The 20,512-nt window shown below is 46.5% G+C and overlaps 1 long non-coding RNA gene across 1 annotated transcript in view; it reads right to left on the minus strand.

Annotated features, from left to right (window-relative positions):
• Positions 1-20,512, minus strand: part of LOC141418161 (uncharacterized) — a 45,155-nt gene that overhangs the window by 22,792 nt on the left and 1,851 nt on the right. The gene's annotated exons all lie outside the window — the stretch shown is intronic.

Raw genomic sequence — 20,512 nt, forward strand, 5'->3', positions numbered from 1 at the left:
AACTCCAGCACCTTGATCTTGGACTTCCAGCCCTCAGAAGTGTGAGCTCATTTTTGTGGTTTTGGCCACCCAGTCTTTGGTATTCTGTGATAGCAGCTTGACCAGATTCACGTGGACAGTATTCCAAGGAGAAGGTACAGCAAGCGTCAGAGCCCAAGGATGTGGAAGGAGGTCAGTGTGGGTGGACCCTGTTGGGGAGGAAGGGAGCTGCCTAGCAGGGAGGTTAACCCCGATGAGTACCTGGTATTTAAGTGGGGCGATGACCCACCAGGAGGTTTAAGCAAGAGTAACAACATAGAGCTCAACAATAATAATGTCTTCTTTTAACATGTTATTTGGGGATCTGATGAGCCACTCTAAACATCATGAAATGCAATAGAAGCTGGGGGAATGGTAATTGAAGAGAATCATTTAATGTAAAACAAGAAAAGTCAAAAGCAGATGGCTTCATGGGTAGAGCCGCTTTTCCATCTGTAACAAACACACAAGAAACTTCTAGATTCAGTTCACTTCAACAATGATTAAGCCATTCCTCGTGGCCAGGCCTTGTTTTAGGGCTAATAGAGATTTGGAAATAGCAGGCAAAAATCCCTGGAATGTCCTGGATTACCACGGACTGATGTTGCTGTCCAAGAGAGAGAAGAGAATTTGAAATTTAGGTTGAAGAACAGCAAGATCCATTCTGCACACGAAGAGTGAGTACATAACAGATAGGTAGGTAGTTAGGTAAGTAGATAGAAGGAAAGGAAGAATGAGAGGAAAGAAGGAAGAGAGGGAAGAAGGAGAAGGAGAGGGAGGAAGGAGAGGGAGGGAGGGAGGGAAGGAGGAAAGAAGGGAAGGAAGGGGGGAGGGAAGGAGGGGGGAGGGTGCAGGTGGGCAGGTAGGCACCTTACCCAACTGGAATGTGCTCCCACTCTGCCCTTCCCATGATCTGAGGTCAGTCTCAACATAGCCTGTCAATCTCTCCCTACATCACAAATCCAACCCTAAAAGTCTTGCCAAATGTGTGGATTTTATTGTTTTTGATCATGATCTGGTCTATCATATTGCCAGAAACAGAAGCCTCAATGAGCTTTGTGAAGAGTCAGAGGAAGGTGTTACGTGGCACAGGGCTTATCACATCTTCTGAAAACTCCATTTAAATACTCCTGATATTTCCCCTAATTTTATTTTTCCACTGGGTCCCTGGCTTTCCATTTTGAACACTACCTGTGAAACTCTCCTTCCAGCTCTCCAGGAACGTGGGCTTCTTTGCCTTTTGCTGATCCTGGCATTTCCCACTTGACACAACCATAGCTAAGAGTCTGAGCATCTGGCTGGTGGTCAAGCTGGGATGCTGCTGTCTCCCAGGCCTTCCCTGGGGTCTGGCTCAGACTCACAGGAAAAACCACAAGAAACTCTTTATAGTGCTTCTATGGTTAGGATACGTACCCTCAAAGGCCTATGTGTTGAAGACTTGGTCCCCAGTTTGGCACTAGTGGGAAGTGGTGGAACCTTTAAGAGGTGGAGCCTAGTGGGAGGTCTTCTGGTCATTGAGACTGTGCCCTTGAAGAAGATGGTGAGACCCCCAACCTCTTCTTCCTCCTTCTGTTTCCCAGCACTATCAGGCGAGCAGCTTTGCTCCATGCATGTGCTCTCTCCATGTTTTGCTGCCTCCCCACAGGCCCAAAAGCAACTGGGCTAACCAAAACTGTGAGCAAAATAAATCTTTTCTCTTAGAAGCTAAATACCTCAGGTATTTATAACAGTAACAGAAATCTAGCTTGAGTGGTTATCTCTGGGGCAGGCCTATAAGCTTTATCTTTTTTTTTTTTTTTTTTTTTTTTTGGTGGCCCTGGGGTTTGAACTCAGGGCCTCACACTTGCTATGCAGGTGCTCTACCACTTGAGCCACTCCACCAGCTATAAGCTTTATCTTACCATTTTCTACCCTTCTTTGAACGATTTCTTCTGTGGACCTATGTATATTAAATACATAGAAAAATAATTCTATTGCCAGCTAGGCCTATCCTTGACATTATAGGGCCCAGAGAAAGACAGCAAAAGGATGCCCCTGACCACGGCTCGCCGCCACTTTTCTTCCTGCCTCTACCCAGCTTCTGGATCCCTGAATGGACAGCCCAGTGTGAATTCTCTTTGCCCTACTCGCTGATATCCTCACACCCAGAGCACCATCCTCACATCCTTGGTCATCCTCAGCCCTAGGACTATCCTCGTTAGGTGGGGCTCAGGAAGAGTCCTACCTAAGTCCTGGAAATGGATTTGGGAATATTTAGGCAGGGAATGCATGGGTCCTGGGTATTTAGAACATGAGCAGCCAGTAGAAGTGGCTAAGTTACGTTCACCCAGTGGTATCTTTCTCCTTTATTCTTGGAATATTTTACATCAAGCAGAATATTTATCTTCCCCTCAAATTACCTGGCATTGGAGGAGCAGAGGGGACTGCAGATGGGGGCAAAGGGGCAGGGAGGGGTGAGGGTAGGGGCACTGGGCAGCCCCAAGTACATCTTGGATTTTGTCATTTCTTGCCCTTCAACTCTCTGAGCCTTTAATCTCCTCTGTAAAAAAGGAATAGTGATGATCACTTTTCATAGGGATGATTGAGTGGCCAGGCAAACGAAAAATATTTAAGTACTACATTTCAAAGGCTGAGGAGGTACCTCAGGTACCTCACATGTCCAAGGCTCTGGGTCCCTTCCCCAGTCCTATTAAAATAAAAAAAAAAAAAAAACCACTGTAGAGAACATAAAGCCTCACTTAACATACTGCAAAGTTTGCCTGCATTTTGAGTGTAGTGCAGTTTAGAATCAGAATCAGTGAGCTACCAGACCTCAGGACTATAGATAATCAGCTGCCACCAACACCAGGATGCCATCTATATGGGCAAGACTGATGAGGCATGCAGCCAAGAAACGCCCAATATGGTGTCCAATATGGTGACACTCATGGTAAGACGTGATGATGTCTACAGTAGCCTGCCTCAGACCCCCACCTAGGATACATCCAAAGGTGTAACCAATCAACAGAGGATTAAAGGACATAGGAAGGAAACACCCTGGAGGAAAAAGACATATAAAAAGGGCATCTGCTGAGGATTCAGCAGAGTGCAGTTTCCAACATCCTCCAATGCAACATATGCTAGCATCAAGGGTCTCTCTCCTATATCTGCCTCTTCTTGTCATAGGATCTCTCTTCCAAGTGAGAGAGGTTTTGCAGTGTAGTAGCTCTCCCTCCCAAGCAGACTGAGCTCCTGCAATCTCAGCCTGAATGAGCTGGCTGCTTGGTAGGCTCCCTTGTGGAGCACAAGCCTTACCTGCCACAGTGCTCTGAGAGGCAACTGCTCTGAGAGGCAACTGCCCTGTGCCATGACTCCCTCTTGGACCTTGTAAGTGTGCATTTGAAGTGTGAATGATTGTTGTTGCATTGACCCAAGTGTCTGAGTGGTCTTTAAGAGGACATGGCCATGGTTTCGTTGTGTGTTCCCTAAGTCTTTCTTGGGCAATATCCCAATCCCGCCGTAGGAATATTCGCCCAGGTTCAGGGCATAGCTAACTTCTCCCTTGTGGGAAGGAGGACAAAGTCCTGTTCAAGACAACCAACCACAATGTATTGCTATTTTTTAACTTCATCCATGTCAGGAATGGTCTGATGATCCTCCAAGAGTGGTTTCGGCATGATTGTTTCCTGGTGGTAATCACTTCCCCTTCTCCTCACTAAGTCATCCTCTGCCCCTACCTCGCCACTCTCCCCGCCCTGCCCCTTCCATGAGCCACATCACTGTCCCAGCCCACAAGCTCAGCCTAACTCCAGCACTGGGAACTCAGCCTGAGGTGAAGAACCAGACAACCCAGCTTTGTCTTCACTCCAGCCTGTAGTTTTGACCTTTACCTTTTCCTACCCCATTTCAGACCTTCTCAGGGTCACTTCTTCAAAAGCAGTTTAAAAAAGCTGGACTCAGTGGGCCAGGCTTCACACAGCCATTTGTATGTTAAACTGGAACAACTGAGGTTTCCAGTTTAACCAGTATTTATTCAGTATGTATGCTGAGAGAAGCCATAGTATAGGGGGAAACAAAGCTAGCCTGGGAGCTAGAGGCTTGGATTCAAATCCTGCTCTGTACTTCCTGACTCTGGAGCCTCTGAAGAGTCATTTTATCTCTGAGGCTCAGTGCTCTCATCTGTTAAATGGAAGAATGATTCCTACTCAGCAATTTTGTGTTGCAAATTACTAGTAGGTGTAAGACACACAGGAGTCTGGTCAGTGATAGAGCTGTTAAGTGGAGGCCAGTTCATCCAGGGCTTGGAAAAACAGACTCAAATGAGCTTAGACTTCATCCTAAAGGCACTGGGGGGGTCAGGCACTCAGCAGGAGGTAGCATTCTCAGAATGGAGATGGGTGAAGTCTTGTTCATGGGGGAATATGGGGAGAGGCAGGGAGATGGGGGTGCAGACAGGAGACCTGACTTCAGGCAGAGGCTGGGGGTTGGAAGAAGGGAACAGACTCAGGAGGCTGCCTAGAGGTGGCTTCTCAAGGAAGAAATTTCCCTCACTCTCCACTCTGCTGGCCACTTGAGGGGCTGCAAGCCCTACAGTCAGCACTGGCCACCTGAATCAAACCCAGGCCAAGGAACAGGAAGAGGAACAGTGTGAGAGGGAAAGAAAGTAAAACAGAAAACAGAAATGCAGATTTTTTTTTTTCTTTCCCAATTTTCCAAACACTGATTTCAGCTGGAACAATCAGTACCCAGCAAAATAAAAGGAAAGTGAAAGTTAGTGTTGAGAAATAACAATAGCTAACTTTCCTTGAGCTCTTACCCTGCTGTGTCATCTAACAATCACAATAGCCCTTGAGGGAGTGACTGTAACCACCTCCACTTTAGAGATGCTGCACAGGCACAGAGGGGTTAGGGATGCGGTCTAAGAGCAGGGATTGCAGTTCAAGGTTGGCAGACTCCAAACTTCAAGTTCTTATGGGAAAACTAAACAGCCAATGAGACTAGAGCAAAATGATACCAAGAAATCTGAAATGTCCTGTAGTAGCAGAGTAGTTGCTTCTCTCCACAAATATTCAGTAACCCTTAATAAAAAACTGTCTTCGTATGATACAAGGAGGAAAAGCACATTAGGCACAGTGTGACTATGGGTACTTTTTTTTTTTTTTTGGTGGTACTGGAGTTTGAACTCAGGGCCTCACACTTGCTAGGCAGGTGCTCTTACCATGTGAGCCACTCTGGCAGCCTTTTTTCTTGTGTCTCACTCTTGTTGCCCAGGCTGGCCTCAGACCATGATTCTCCTGATCTCTGCCTCCCGAGTAGGTAGGATTACAAGTGTAAGCCAGGGGTGCCTGGCTACACTTTTAGCTATTTGTAGGAATATAGATACTATTTACAAAAGCAACCACAAATGTGAAGAATTCAAGATAAGTTGGCACAAGTTTTTAAAGAAAATTATGGAGGTTTATTAACATAAACATAATACATAAAAATGTATACCATCTTCATGAATAAGAAGGCAATTTTCTGCAAATTATCCTCATGCTATTCCAATCAAAAGCCCCAGAGAGCTTGTAGGTTTAGAAGAAAATATAGAATATCTTTATGATTGCAGGTAGAGTCAGATATCTTAGCAAAATACAGATAGTACTACTGTATAGGAAAAGATGAATACATTTGACTAAAATAATTTCTGCTTATCAAAAGCCATCATAAGAGATCAGATTACAAGCCATAATCAAGCCCAGGTGCAGTGGCTCACACTGTAATCCTAGCTACTCAGGAGGCAGTGATCAGGAGTATGGTGGTTTGAGACCAGCAAAGGCAAAAAGTTCTCAAGACCCCCCATCTCAACCTTTTTAGTAAAAGCTGGGTGTGATATGACACACCTGTCATTCTGTCTACCTGGGAAGCATAAATGGATGACCATGGTCCAGGCCAGCCCGGCCATAAACATGAGACCCTATTTAGGGGGGAGAAAAAAACTAAAGCAAAAAGGGCTAGGGGCATAGCTCAAGCCGTGGAGAGCCTGCCTTAGCAAGTGTGAGGCCCTGAGTTCAAATCCCAGTACTCCTCCACCAAAGCAAAATAACAAATATTTTGTTATGGGGTGTGGCTCAAGTGGTGAGAATACTTACCAAGCACCTTTAATCTCCAGTACTGAAAAAAAAATTAACAGAGTTACTATATGTCTAGGAAACCCACTGCTGGTACATACCAAAAGCAGAGATTTGACCGTGTTTGTTTGCACATATTCACAATGGCCAAAAGACAGAAGCAACCAAAGTGTCCACATATGGACAAACAGATAAACAAAATATGCTGCATACGGGCAGACCCTGCCTTAGGATGGCTGAACTTAGAACTTGTCAGCTTTACAGTGATGTGAGAGAAATACACTTTTAGAAGAAACTGTACTTCCAATTTTGACCTTTACCCGGACTGGCTATACACACGCAATACTCTTCTGATGCTGGGCAGCAGAGCAAGCCGCAGCTCCCGGCCGGGCCTGCAATCCATCCCAAGAAGAAATGTCTTTGCTCCTCACTGTGCCATGTTGCCCAACTGGGGTATTTGGTAGATTAGGTGGATTCAGCACATTTTCATTACAATGTTTTCAATGGGTTCATCAGGATATTAACTCCACCGTTAGCTGTGGAACATCTTTATATACAATGCAGTGTGTGTGTGTGTGTGTGTGTGTGTGTGTGTGTGTATCTGTGTGTACACATATGTAAGGGGAAAAGTAAAAATATCTTTGCTCAGTTATTTCTGAAAAGACAGTTCTGTCTAAAACAAACCCACTAGAAGTAATAAGTGAGTTCAACACAGTTTCAAGGAATGAGGTTAATATAAAAATATCAGTTGTAGCTGGGCACTGGTGGTTCACACCTATAATCTTAACTACTCAGGAGGCAGAGATCAGGAAGATTGCAGTTCAAAGCTGGCCTGGGCAAATAGTTTGTGAGACCCTATATCGAAAAACCCATCACACACACAAAAAAAGGGAGCTGATGACTCCATCCTCCTACTCAAGGTGTAGGGCCTGAGTTCAAACCCCAGTACTGCAAAAAAAAATTGAACATAATATACAGAATGGAATATTATATAGCCTTTTAAAGGAAGGAAATACTGACACATGTACAACATGGATGAACCTTGAGGACATTGTGCTAAGTGAAGTAAATCAGCCACAAAAGGACAAACACTGTATGATCCCTTTTATTTGAGGTCCCTAAAGTAGTCAGATTCATAGGGACAGAAAGTAGAATGGTGGCTGGCAGGGGCCAGGGCAGAGAAGAAAGGACAGTTACTGTTTAACTAGTACTGAGTTTCAGTTGGCAAAAATGAAAAAAAAAAAAACTGTGGAGATGGAGAGTGGCAAAGTCACCCAACAATGAGTGCAGCCAGTGCCACCAAGCGAGGCACTCAAAAATGAGTAAAATGGTAAAATGTATGCTGCATGTATTTCTCCCACATTAATGATTTAGCGTAATAAAAGGTTTTAAAGATGAAAACGTCAGGAGAGCAGACAAGTTGGAGTATAGTATATACACTCAGCACACACTGTGCAGCAAAGAAAATGAACTACAGACCTCACAGAAACACAGGTGAATTTTGCAGAGAATGAATGAAAAGGGCCAGGTACAAAGAATACACTCCAACTGCACAGAGGTCAAAAACATTGCAGAGCTTGGGATACAATAGATATACAAACTCTAGAGAAAGGTAAAGGAATGGGTGACACAAAACCCAAGTGGGAGGGAGACACACATGGTCACAGGAGGTACAAGGGCTTCTGAGGCGTTGGTGATGGTCTATTTCTTAAGCTAAGAGATGGATACATGGGCATTCTTTCTTATTTACTCCTTAAATTGTACATCTGTATTGCACACACTTTTAGGTACATTATGATATCACCTAACTTTTAAAAAATCCTATATATAGAAAAAAGATCAGGAGAAAAAAGACACTAAATATGATGGGGTCTTATTAGAGACTTGCTGTCCATTTTCCATCTTTTTAAAATACTTTTTTGTACTTTCAAAGGAAAGAAGCGTTGAATTATATTAAGAAAAAAAAAGAAGAAGAAATGAAGAGAGCTTTTCCCTCCAATTTGTTCAGAGAAAGGGGAAGTGGAAGGAAATGGGTGAGAGCTTTGGGCTTCCCCCCCAGTTCTACCAGTAACAAAGATGACACTGGGATTTTGAGGCAAGAGGCTGCTTAGAGATAATGTGGTTTAGCCGTTATCTTGAGGGGGCGAATGTTCCTCCAAAGAGTGAACTCCCCAGTCCCTCTCCTCAGGAAGTCCCTGCCAGTTTCAGAAGTGAGCAAAGGGTTTGGATGCCCTTTTGAATAAAAGGGATGTCACCAAGGAGATGAAGCCACTGGGCTCAGCCTGCCCTTGCTGGGACTGTTTTCAGATGAAAACCTCAGCACAAATCCCCCTCAACAGCCTTATAGAGCAGGTGAAAGAGACAAAAAAGGGGAGCATAAGGGAGCTATTAGAAGTCATGGAGCCTGGAAATGGCTTGAGAACATGTGCTCCAGTTTCGTCATCATACATCTGCAGAGTTCAAGAGGCCCTAGTTCTCTTCCCAGCACTATCATCTTGTGTGCTTAGTCTTGTTCCCGTCGTCCTGGAAACTCCAACACAAGACAACAAACTCAATCTTTCGTTCTGCAGGCAGCCATGTATTCCACAAACCATGAGTGCAGGCCTGGTGGAGGGCCTGGAGACACAAGTGAATGAGACAGTGACCCTCCCTTCACAGAGTCTCCCCCCAAGGGTGGGGGACAGATATAGTGGTGGTTAGAATGGGATGAGAAATGCTTTGATAGGAACATGTGCAAGACCTTGTAGACCAGAGGAGACACTAACGCAACCTGGAAGGGCAATGACAAGATGGTCCTCGTATGTCATAAAGGGAAAAAGAGGCTAGGACCAGGAGACGTTCTCAGCAAAGAAGACCTCATGGGTGAAGACTGGGAGGAGGGAAATGGCATGGCACAAAGGGAGCCATACATGTAGAGGTTGGTTTTGTTTGTGTTTTCTAGAACTGTGACCAGGCTGCAGAGCACGGCCCTAACCAGGCGAGGCTAGGGACATTAACAGGACATGCCCAGAAGAAGCTTTCTCACCACGAAGAGGGACTTAGATGCTATCCTGGGGTGCCAGAGAGGCATAGTAACTGGGAAGGGGTACAATTGAGATCCTTCTATCACCATCAATCTGCCACTTAAATGGCTGTTTTGGATACATCACAGGTCAAAAGAAACTTAGGCCACCAACCACAGGCAGACTAGGTAAAGGGCATTGTCACCTTTCCATCACTGTGACAAAATAAACAACTTACAAGGGGGAAAAGTTTGTGTTGGGTCTCAGTACCAGACATTTTAGTCCATAGTCACTTGGCTGTGTTGCTTTTGATCTGTGGCAGCACAAGACACCATGGCAGGAGCACATGGTGGAGGAGGTCTATCCACTTCACAGTGAACAGAAGCAAAAAGAAAGGAAGGAGATGGGGTCCCATATCACCTCCAAGGGCACAACCCCAATGAAATAGCTTCCTCCCACCAGATTCCACCTCTTAAAGTTCCCATCACCTCTCAATTGGTCCAAATTGAGGACTAAGCATCTGACTCGTGGTCTTTTGAGGGACACTACAGATCCCAACTGTAGCAGAAACATACACCCTAAACTTGGAAGCACAAATCCCCATCTGAATCCTGCTTCACAACTCACCTGCTCTGGGGAGTCCCTTACATACCCTGAGCCTCTGTGGGCTCATCTGTACGATGGGTTTATCTGGGCATCCCATGAAACACTATATATGGAAGCCTTAGGTCTCTGAGGGGTGAGTAGACCTCTATATACAAAAAAAAAAAAATCCAGAATTAAAAAAAAAAGATATGTATGATGCATGCATGATACTATTAACCTTAAAAGATAAATTAATCAAACCACACGTATATAAAATGCACAGAAAAAAAGTTAGAAGAACTGGACACAGTAGCTTAGCCCTACAATACTAGCTACTTGGGAGGCAGAGATCAGGAGGATTACAGTTCAAGGCCAGCCTACGCAAAAAGTTAGCAAGATCTCATCTAAACTAGTAAGCTGGGAATGGTGGTTCATGCTTGTCATTCCAGCTGTGCAGGAGACCACCAGTAGGAGGATTGCTCTCTGAGGCTGGCCCTGGGCTCTGGGTCTCTCAATGTATTTAAAAGATAACCTAAAAGCAAAAAAGGACTGCAGGTGTGCCTCAAAATGGTAGATCTTATCTGTCATGTTTCCATTTTTACATGGAAAACAGATTCCCCCATGACTTGTGCACTTAAAAAACAAATGAAAAATACGCTAACAAAAGCTCTTGACAGTGAGAAGATATTTGGTCAATGTTATCTCCTTCCACTTGCTCACACAGTGAGGTTTGCAGATCCACTTCCTCAGTCACCCTAATTCCAGCTTCAGTCTGAGGCCAGGGTTATTTCTGGCCCATTGTAGTCACTCAATAAATATTTGTAAAGCTGTTTTGTCACAGGGCCAGTGTGTCTCTCAAAAGTAGGTTAGAGGTCTCCCATTGTAGACCCCTCTTCCCAAGGCTTTGGCGCCCCTGGAGGTACTAAACTGGATTCCCAGCAAGGACCTTGAGGAAGCAGCCTCCCTCCAGCATTCTGGGAGACCCTCAACTCCTTGCAAAGTTCTCCTTCCATTCTGGATCCAGAGCTTTGACTGGGAAAGCAGAGTGGCTGCTACATGCCTCCCTCCCCAAAGGCCAAGGACCCCCCACACACACCAAAAACCTCAGTCTAAGGAAGGAACAGTCAGCCTCTGCTGGGGAGGGGCTGGGAGCAACAGAGACCTCAGTTTTCATAGAGGACGCTTTCTTCTGTTTGAATATCTTTTAAAATCTGTTACTTTTGAAAGTAAATAATTATTATCCCTTTAATTGAATAATTGGTACAAACAAAAATAAATTTCACAAAAGCCAATTCCCTTCCAAGAACTCTGATTTAGGGCAGCTGAGAGTTCTTGATAACTGAGCAGAAAGAACAATGGCCCCCTGGTGATTCTGGCCCCTGGGATAATAAATCCCTTGGAATAATACAGGAATAATGAGAGGAGTTCCTCCTCTGGAGGCAGGATACAGTTGATGTCTATATCCTGTCCACCTAGCACCTACGACACTTCGTGGGACTCGCTTGCGGATTTCTTGAGTTTAACTCCTATTGGAAGCTGGTGTAGCCTCTGCTAAAGATGTGGTTGTTTAGACAGTGAGGAAAAGTGAAAAGTGAATGGAAAGAATTTACAGAGCAAGGAGAGGCCCTGATCCTTGTTTCCAATTGTCCTCACTTCTATGCAGCAACACACCCAGAGACAGGATGAGACTTGAGACTCAGCCCGACTCAGATCCAAAGCAGTGGGTGGCGGGAGGCTACCCCATGACCACAGACTGTACACTGACCCTACAACAAGCTTGTGAAGTTGGCATTAGCTCTGTTTTGCAAGGAAGAAACCAAGGCCAGAGTGGGGAATGGGACTCCTTGTGAGAACACAGGCAGGAACTGACTGGGAAGGCTTAGGACCTTAGACTCTAATCCAAGCTTTCTCTTATACCTTGACCCCACATCTTGTCCTGCAGCTCTTGAGGTTACAGTGAGCCACTTTTGGCCTTTCTCCATGTGGGCACCTTAGAAACTGGAGGCACCAGAAAGCATCATTGGGCTCAGAACACTCATCACAACCTGTGGAGAGCAGAGCACTTACACCTGGAAAGAGAGTTCCTGTGCTGGTTGCTACTTTCTCACCTACAGGGGAAGGAAGGGAGGGGAGGGAGGGGAAGAAGGGGAGGGAGGGAGGGAGGGGGAAGGAAGGGAGGAAGGGAGACAGGGGAAGGAAAGGAAGGAAAGAAGGGAGGCAGAGATGGAGGGAGGAAGGAAAGAAGGAAGGGAGGAAGGGAGGGAGGGAGGGAGGAAGAGAGGGAGGAAGGAAAGGAGAAAGAAAGGGAGGGAGAGAGGAAGGAAGGGAGGGAGAGAGGAAGGGAGGGAAAGAGGGAGGGAGGAGAGGGAGGAAGCAGCAATGAAGGGAGGAAAGAAGGTAGAAGAAAGGGAGGAAGGAAGGAAAGTAGGGAGGGAGGACCTCCAATCCTTCAGAGCTTCAATTTACAGATGAAGAGAGTCACAGGGAGGTGCAGTGACCTGTTTCAGAGTCACGAGTTTCCCTTTCCTCTCCCAGAAGAAAGACCTTTTCTGTTTCCTCCTCAGTGGAGCTTAGCCTGACACCCAGTCGTCACTGGTCCACCCTGAGAAAGCACAGCACAGTCATCAGCAAGGAGAACAGACCCACCTGCCCCTGGACGTCAGCACGGCCAACGCAAGGTGGTACCACCCACGCACGGTGACACGCACTCAACTTGGGCACACAAGCCCAGATAGACTCCCCAGGTCCAGCCGAGGAGCAGGACGGGCAGGTACAGGAGGATGCAAGGAAAAGCCTCCTGGCAGCCCCTGCCCTGCCCTTGCTGCTAGACAACGTTGAAAGATGGGAGGAAAGTAAGCAGGTGGCGCTGAGTCACAGGCAGCCTATGAGAGCCTGTGACCGCTGGAGGCAGAGGTTAGCACTCCCTGGGTGGGACATCATTCGTGAGCTCCAGAGAGAGCCCGTGAAAAGTATAGTAAATGTTCACGCCCCATTGCCTGTTTCAACAAATGCTCCCATTTATACAGACCAAAAATTGCCACCCTATATCTAAACTGCCCCCAGACTTCTGAAAGTAGGAGGGGAGAGCAAATTGACATTTCATGCCACTGTGTGCCAGATTCAGACCAAGCGCCAGACCTCCATCAGATCATTTACCATTAGACACAGGCATTACTATCGTTGGTTAACAGTGAGCCAATCAAGCACAGAGTGGTTCAGTAACTTCCTCTCGGTCACACAGTTTGACACCAGTGAATGGGAGGCTGGGATGGGATGCAAATGCAGGTCCACCACAATCACATGTTACAAAGCACATTACATCATGAGATTAACAGAGCAGGGGCCACTGGCTGTTAATGTGTCCAGGGAAAGAGTCGGGCAGGTGAGCCTCAAGCAAAAGTCAAGACTGAACTGCACCTCACCCAGGAAATTTATCTGGATGCAGAGACCCAGTGAGGACATAGGAGGAAGAAGGTGACACTCAGAAAACAGTCCAAAGAAGGAGACTTCTCACATGCAACAAGAACATTAGGACGCTGTCTTCTGGGGGTTGGTACAGAGTTCAGTCCCACACTGCTGTAGGACCATCTGACCACTTTAAATAGAGTGGAAATACTGTGCACACACACATGTGCTTGTTTGCTGGGTAAGTGTCCATGTACAATTCAGAGGTTGGTGCACAGCAGGAGGGGACACACATCTCTCCACACACATGGTGGGTGGGTCAGCTAACATCACTTGAGCACCTACTGTGTGTCTGTCACTTTGCGGACACTGGCAGTGCAAAGAGGAGACACCACAACTCCAGGCTCCAAGGAGGACAGATTAATAGGCATGAGGAATGAGGTTTCACATGGCAAATCATTCCATAGGCTGGGGGGATGCTTTCCAACACTCAAAGCATCTCAGCTATGTCCCCTCCTAGTGACAGGAAGGGACCAGCAGAGCATCTGTAGGAGCAAACATGCAGTCTGCCCTCAGCATTGCCACCATGCACACACCCCGTCTGCATCTGTTACCCTCCACATTTATTCCTTCTCATCTCACGGTGAGGGGCAGCTCTGCCTTCTGCTCATTTCATTTATCTACTTGTTTAGTTTTAGCAATGTAAGTCACAGATTCTTATTTTCTTCCAGACGTAATCATTCAGTATAATCATTATTAATTCTGATATTGAAATTTTCCCAGCTTTGGTTCCTTCCAGCTCCTTCCAGCTGGCTCTTTTGTCAGTTATTTATCTGTCTATCTATCTATCTATCTATCTATCTATCTATCTATCTATCTATTTATGGTATTGGGGAGTTAAACAAAAGGCCTCATGCATCCTCCTGCTTCTGCCCCCCGCGTAGCTGAGATTATAGGCATATACCATCACACCTAGCCTATTGTGTCCTTTTGACATATCCTCAGCGTACACTGAGCATGTCTTTGTTATTGATGCCCCAAAACGCTGCAGATTCATCTGGTACATTCCCTGTCCTAGCCTGAGAGTCGACTACTTTTCCCAGGAGCCCTGGTTCCAGTTAGTGGAGATCAATATTTAGGAACCAAGATCTGGATGGTCAGTGTGTCATTGTTTCTAGCCCTTCCTAGGTAACAGAGCCAGGAAGCAGATATACGTATATTCTCTCTCACTTCTATCCATCTACCATTTGTCTGTCTATCTATCTATCTATCTATCTGTCTTTTCTTAACATGGAGGTAGTTGTCACTATCTGTCATCCCACCTACTCAGGAGGCAGAGAATCATGGTTCAAGGCCAGCCTGGACAGTAGTTATCAAGACCCTACCTCAGAAACAAGTTGGGCATGGTATTGCACATCAGTCATCCCAGCTACTCAGGAGGTGGAGGTAGGAGGATCACAGTCTGAGGCAGGCCTAGGCAAAGACCACAAAACCCTATCTGCAAAGCAATCTAAAAGAGAAAGGACTGGGGGTGTGGCTCAGGTGGCAGAGTGCCTGCCTAGTAATCCCAAAGCCCCTACTTCTTTTTTTGCGGTACTGGGGTTTGAACTCAGGGCCTTGTACCTACTAGGCAAATGCTCTACTGCTTGAGCCACTCCTCTACCACTCAAAGTCCTTTACGGTCCAGCCCCTACTTACTTTCCTGTCCTGGGTGATGTAAGCCACAGCCAGCTGTGGGACAGAGAGGCTGCGCCTTGCCCAGCACGCAGCCCCACATTAGGGAGTATGTTGAAAACTTTACTCCAACAAATGAAAATCAAGAAGAAATGGATAAATTACTTGACAGGGATGACCCACCAAAATCAAGGAGTAAACAGCTTAAACAGATCTAAAATGAGTAATGACACTGAAATTTTAATAAGAAGCTTTCAAAAAAAAGAAAAGTCCAGGGCCAAATGGATTCACTGTTAGAGAGACTATAAGAATCTCTCTCTCTCTCTCTCTCTCTCTCTCTCTCTCTCTCTCTCTCTCTCTCTCTCTTTCTCTCTCTCTCTCCTCACTCATGTGTTAGGGAAAGCCATGCCATAAGCAGTGACCTGGGGGAACCAAAGCCTCCAGCCAGCAGCCACAGGAGGGAGCCTGGATCCTCTGCTCTAGGTGCCCTCAACACATAGCCCTGACCAATCCAGATTCTTGACCTTCAGACACTGTGAGATAAAACCTGGGGTTTTTTGTCTGAAGTTTGAAGGTTAGGGTAATTTGTTACACAGCAGTAGGTAACTAATGCACCCAGCTTGTCTATCTCCCTCTGAGTAACTCCTACTTGTTCTTTATTTCATGGTTCACATTCTCTCTTCTCCTCCCACCTTCTCTGAATTCCTGTTAAGACATCTGATAACTTAGTGTCCCGATATCCTCTCCATCTTCTCTGGCAGCACTACCTGGAGTCTGTGTGAGGGGAATGAAACTGACTCCATCCCATGCCCTGGGGTCTAGAGGTCAGCCTAGGCCTGGCCAAACAGGATTTCCATTCCCCTGGAGTGCTGTGCAGGGATGTGACCAAGGCTGGGCTCCTGAGGGTCAACCAAGAACACGTCAGGAGCTAGGAAAGAGGTGATCTTTTTTTTTTTTTTAACTGTCACCTTCAGCTGAAACATCAGCCTAGAGCCACAGGAAAGCCCACGTTGAGATGTAGCCAGAAGAAAAGAGATCAACCTGGGTATAGGGAGAGACTTTCCTGATACAACTGTTGAAGCTGCTGGATTCAGCTGTGCCTGAAATCCACATCTACCTCTGTTTCCTTCCTCTCTTCCTTCCCTTTCCCTCCTTTCCTCCTCTTCCCCTTCTTTGTTTCTTCTTCTTCTTCTTCTTCTTCTTCTTCTTCTTCTTCTTCTTCTTCTTCTTCTTCTTCTTCTTCCTCCTCCTCCTCCTCCTCCTCCTCCTCCTCCTCCTCCTTCTTCTTCTTCTTCTTCTTCTTCTTCTTCTTCTTCTTCTTCTTTTCTCTTCTCTTCCTCTTCCTCCTTCTTTTTCCCTTCCCCTCCCTCTCTTCCACCATCCTCTCTACCCACCCTCCTCCTGCCATGGACAGTATGCATTGCTTTGAGATGATATATGTCATTGGTCTGAAAGAATTCAGACCAATTCATGTCTATGGTGGAATTAGAGCCCTCCCCTTTCTGGAGTTCCCAGGCCCTAAGCTTCTAACCACTGTACTTACCACACAAAACTGCACCAGACATTAGTTCCTAGCTCCTCATTTTTGCTAGCCTCTTCCCCTAGATCTTGAAATCAGAGAGATGCCACCTTCATTTCTACATCCAAAGCACCTGCTATATAAACAGGGCTCGGTGGATAATTGTACACTGAATGAATATCTCTGGTTGGTCAAGAGTTTAACAGAGTGAGAAAAAGTCACATCTTCAGAGACCTACTTGCCAGTTACCCCAGAGCCCTCTCTGAGCTGACAAAGGATTATTATTTTTTAATCTCTCTTCATCCAGACCACAGCGTAGCCAGCCACACCCCTGGAACACAAACCAGCCTCCCATTACAGAAAAAACAATCTGACCCAGCCATTCCTCTGCCTAAAACAACTTTCAGTGACGTTTTTGGCAGGGGTGGGTGGAAGGGAGTAGGCGTATGGGTTCAGAGAACCTTCTACATTATAGGACATTGTTTTGTTTATGGATTGATTCATTCAGCAAGCATCTCATTGGCACCTACTGTGTGCCAGGCATGACACATGCTATTTCATCTTCACATGAGCTCGCAAGACAATGTCTGTTGCTGCATCACCAATCACCCCAAACTTAGGGACTGAAAACAGCAAACACCAACAACCTTGCTGGAAGCCAGGTAGGGCTTAACTGGATGCCTCTGCTCAGGGCATCTTATGAGGCCATGGTCAAGTGGTCGATTAGGGCTGCAGTCGTCCAGAGACTAAGCTTCGGGATCCATTTCCAAGCTCATGTACATAGTGGTCATGTCCTAGAAGATTCGCTTCAACTACTTAGGAGGTGAAGATAGGCAAAACATTCGTGAGACCCCATCTCAACCAACAAAAATCAGGGCATGGGGGTGTGTACCTGTTATTCCAGCTACATGGGAAACGTAAATAGTAGGATGGTGGGCCAGGCCAGCTGAGCATAAACATGAGACCCTATTAGAAAAATAATCAAAGTAGGAGTCTTTACTTCCATTTCCTGCATGGGGACCAGGAAATGTTTCTCCCTCTCCCCTGCTCCCCCTATTTCTTCCTACTTTATCCTGTTACACTGAAACAAATCCTTGCTAAAACTTAAAAAAAAAAAAAGGCAGGGGACATGGCCCAAGTGGCAGAGCACCTGCTGAGCAAGTGCAAGGTCCTGAGTTCATCCCCAAGTACCACCAAAAAAAACAACAACAAAAAAAGATTCGCTTTAAGCGTCCTCACAGGGGTGTCTCACAGGGTAACCTCAGGACAAGGCAGTCATCTTATCCAGGGCAACTGCTCCAAGAGACAGCGTGCGAGTGTCCAAGACAGAGCTGCAGTCTTGTATAAATTACATCGCAGAAGCCACATGGCCACCACTTCTGCCATGTTCTGTTCATTAGAAGGGGGACGGTAACTCCAGCTTACACTGGCAGGAAGGGTGTGCCTCAGGAGGCAGAGTCACCGGGGCAGTCTCAGAGGCCACCTGCCTTAGGTGAGGTATTTTTATTCATACCAGGCACATAGCCAGTTAAGCAATGTGTCTGGCTCACCCAGCTAGAGGTATTTCTGACTCTAAAAGTGATTTTCTATTTCCTCAGGCTGGTTGGGGGTGAGATGGAGAAAGGTAGAGAGAAGGATCTGGTAGAAAACAAAAGGGGATAGTCTGTGTTACTTGTACCCAGTCACCACAATTCTGTGGCTTAAAATCAACATTTATTAACTTCTAGTTTCTATGGGTCAAGAATCCAGGAGCAGCTTAGCTGGGGGGTTCTGGCTCAGGACTCCCACGAGGCTGAATTAAACTGGAGGCTAGGATTGTAGCTTTGAAGGCTTGACCTGGGCTGAGGATCTGCTTCCAAGATGGCACACTAACATGGTGGTGGGCAGGAGGCCTCAGTGCCTTGCTGCTATTGGCAAAACTCATCACATAGTGCTCCCTATTAGAATCCTGCTTGAGTAGCCTTAGGACATGGAAGAGGGGCTTGTCCCAAAACAAGTGAGTCAAGAGAACCTAAACACAATGTCTTCTGAGTCCTAACCTCAGAAGTCACTCCGTAACATCCTGTTGGCTTCCCAGAGCAGCTCTATTCATCGTGGTAGAATGGGGATGCCAGGAGGCGAGGACCACTGTGGAGGCTCACCACCATAGGGTCCCACAAGACTAATAATCCTAAAACTCAACAGTCATTCCCCTGTTCAGAGTATCCAGAGCGTTCCCAGATACTACAGCACCCAATCTGCTCTCCTTAGCTCACCTGCCACTGTCTAGTGCATGGACGGGCTACCTGGGTTTGGCAGCCCAGTCTGCTTCCAAACCTTAACAGTCCCCACAGGGCGACTTTCAATGTGCCCACCCCACTCCATCCTCTCTGCTCTAAGGGAAGGCCTATTCCATGGTTAATCTGCCTTTCACACGTGTTACTCTGCCCTCTCCATGTGCAGGCTCTAGACAGGATGGTGAACAGACAGACAGCCATCTCCCTTGGGGAGCTTCCATTCAGGATGGGAGGTAGGTATTAGCCAGCTAATAATAAATAATCTACCATTTTTTTAATTTTATTTTATTTTTTGGCAGTACTAGGGTTTGAACTCAGGGCCTCACACTTGCTAGGCAGGTGCTCTACCACTTAAGGCACTCCACCAGCCCCATTAATCTAATCATAAATTGTGCCAAGTTTTCCCAAAGAAACCTACAGGGTACCATGGGATCAGGTAATAGGGATTGGCCTATTTCACACATAGTATGTGAGCAGTCAAGTAATTAACTAGGTTGGACAGGTGTATTAGATGTATGTCTGAAAATCCAAAATAACACTAGCATAAATAAGATAGATGCTTATATCCAGCTTGTGTAGAAGTCTGGGTAGGTGTTTGAGGACAGGTACCATTCAGTGATGGAGACCCAGGCTCTGCTCCATGTGGCTTCCACCTCACGGTCCAGGATGGTGACAGCTAGATGACGAAAGGGACACAGAGGGCAAAGAACACACACCAACTATTTCCGAAGCCACCATAAGACATTAACTCCTACATTTCAATGGCAGAACTCTGTCACAGCCATACTTAGCTGCAAGGGAAACAAGGCCATGTAAGTTTCATTCTGAGCGCCAGATGCCTAGACAAAACCTGGGAGCATCATCTCCATGCAAAACTAGCACCACTAGTCAACCCTATCTACTCTGTGCCAGACATTCACTGTCCTTGGCAATCATGCTAAGGTGCACGTCAGCTGGGGACTGGAATCGATCTGTGCCCAGGTAGCTGCTCTGTGCACCATAGTTTGAAAAGAGAGGACATGAGGTCAAATGTACCCACCACATGACTTCCCTCCTGCACAGGGCTAATGGCTACGCAAGGCCCCTTAATTCTTCCTGCTGCTCCCAGGTTTCTGGTTCAACCTCAGAGTGTCAGGCTGCTTGTCGAGTGAGTGAGTGACCAGAGGGAAATGCGGGAGGTCAGAGGGAACTGTGGGGCCCTGGTGTGCTCCAACATTTGGCTCACCACCCCCATGCCACCCCAGACCCCAAGCTGTGCTGCCTTTTTCAAATCTGGTATCATTTCCCCCTATTTAGAGGCGAGGACACTGCCCACTGAGCCTGCTTTTGGAACATGGGTCCCCACCTTCCATCTTGGGGATTTTTTGAGCCCTACATCACTACAGCTTTGAAGAAGGGGCCAGTAGCAGAACAGGGGGAAATTCAGAGAAAGTCAGAATGAGTTTCCCTCACCCAAGTTGGAGTTACTTCGACTGCTATGACCTCTAATCCAACCATCAGGAGGGAGCTGCCCTGTATTTCTGAGGTTTTGAGCAACTAAGGCCCAAAGAGCCTGGGGCCAAGTCACAATACAGATCTCAGCTGCATGTCCTGCCTGGACCTGGCTCAGAGCAGGCACTCAATGAAAAACTGTTGGAGTTCATTGAAAGATGGAAGCAGAGATAGCTGCCCAGCCAACCACGACAGCTTCAGGTGAAGGAGCCCTTACTAGGTGCCAGCCACTGCAAAGCCAGGTTCCCAATTTTCTCATCTGATCCCCAGGAAAAGCCCACGAGAGTGCGTGTCGCCAACCTTGCCATGCAGATGTGGAAAGGGTTTGGCACTGGGGCAATCCCAGTGACTGTCCCATAGAAGCACGGAGGGTGGGAAGGTGGGTCCACTTTCCCAGTCTAAGACTGCTGGACCCCCAATTCCTTCCCCCGACAGTATTAGGTCCTCACTCAG

Source organism: Castor canadensis, chromosome 16 (assembly GCF_047511655.1).
Source record: "Castor canadensis chromosome 16, mCasCan1.hap1v2, whole genome shotgun sequence".
In the NCBI taxonomy this organism is placed as follows: Eukaryota; Metazoa; Chordata; class Mammalia; order Rodentia; family Castoridae; genus Castor; species Castor canadensis.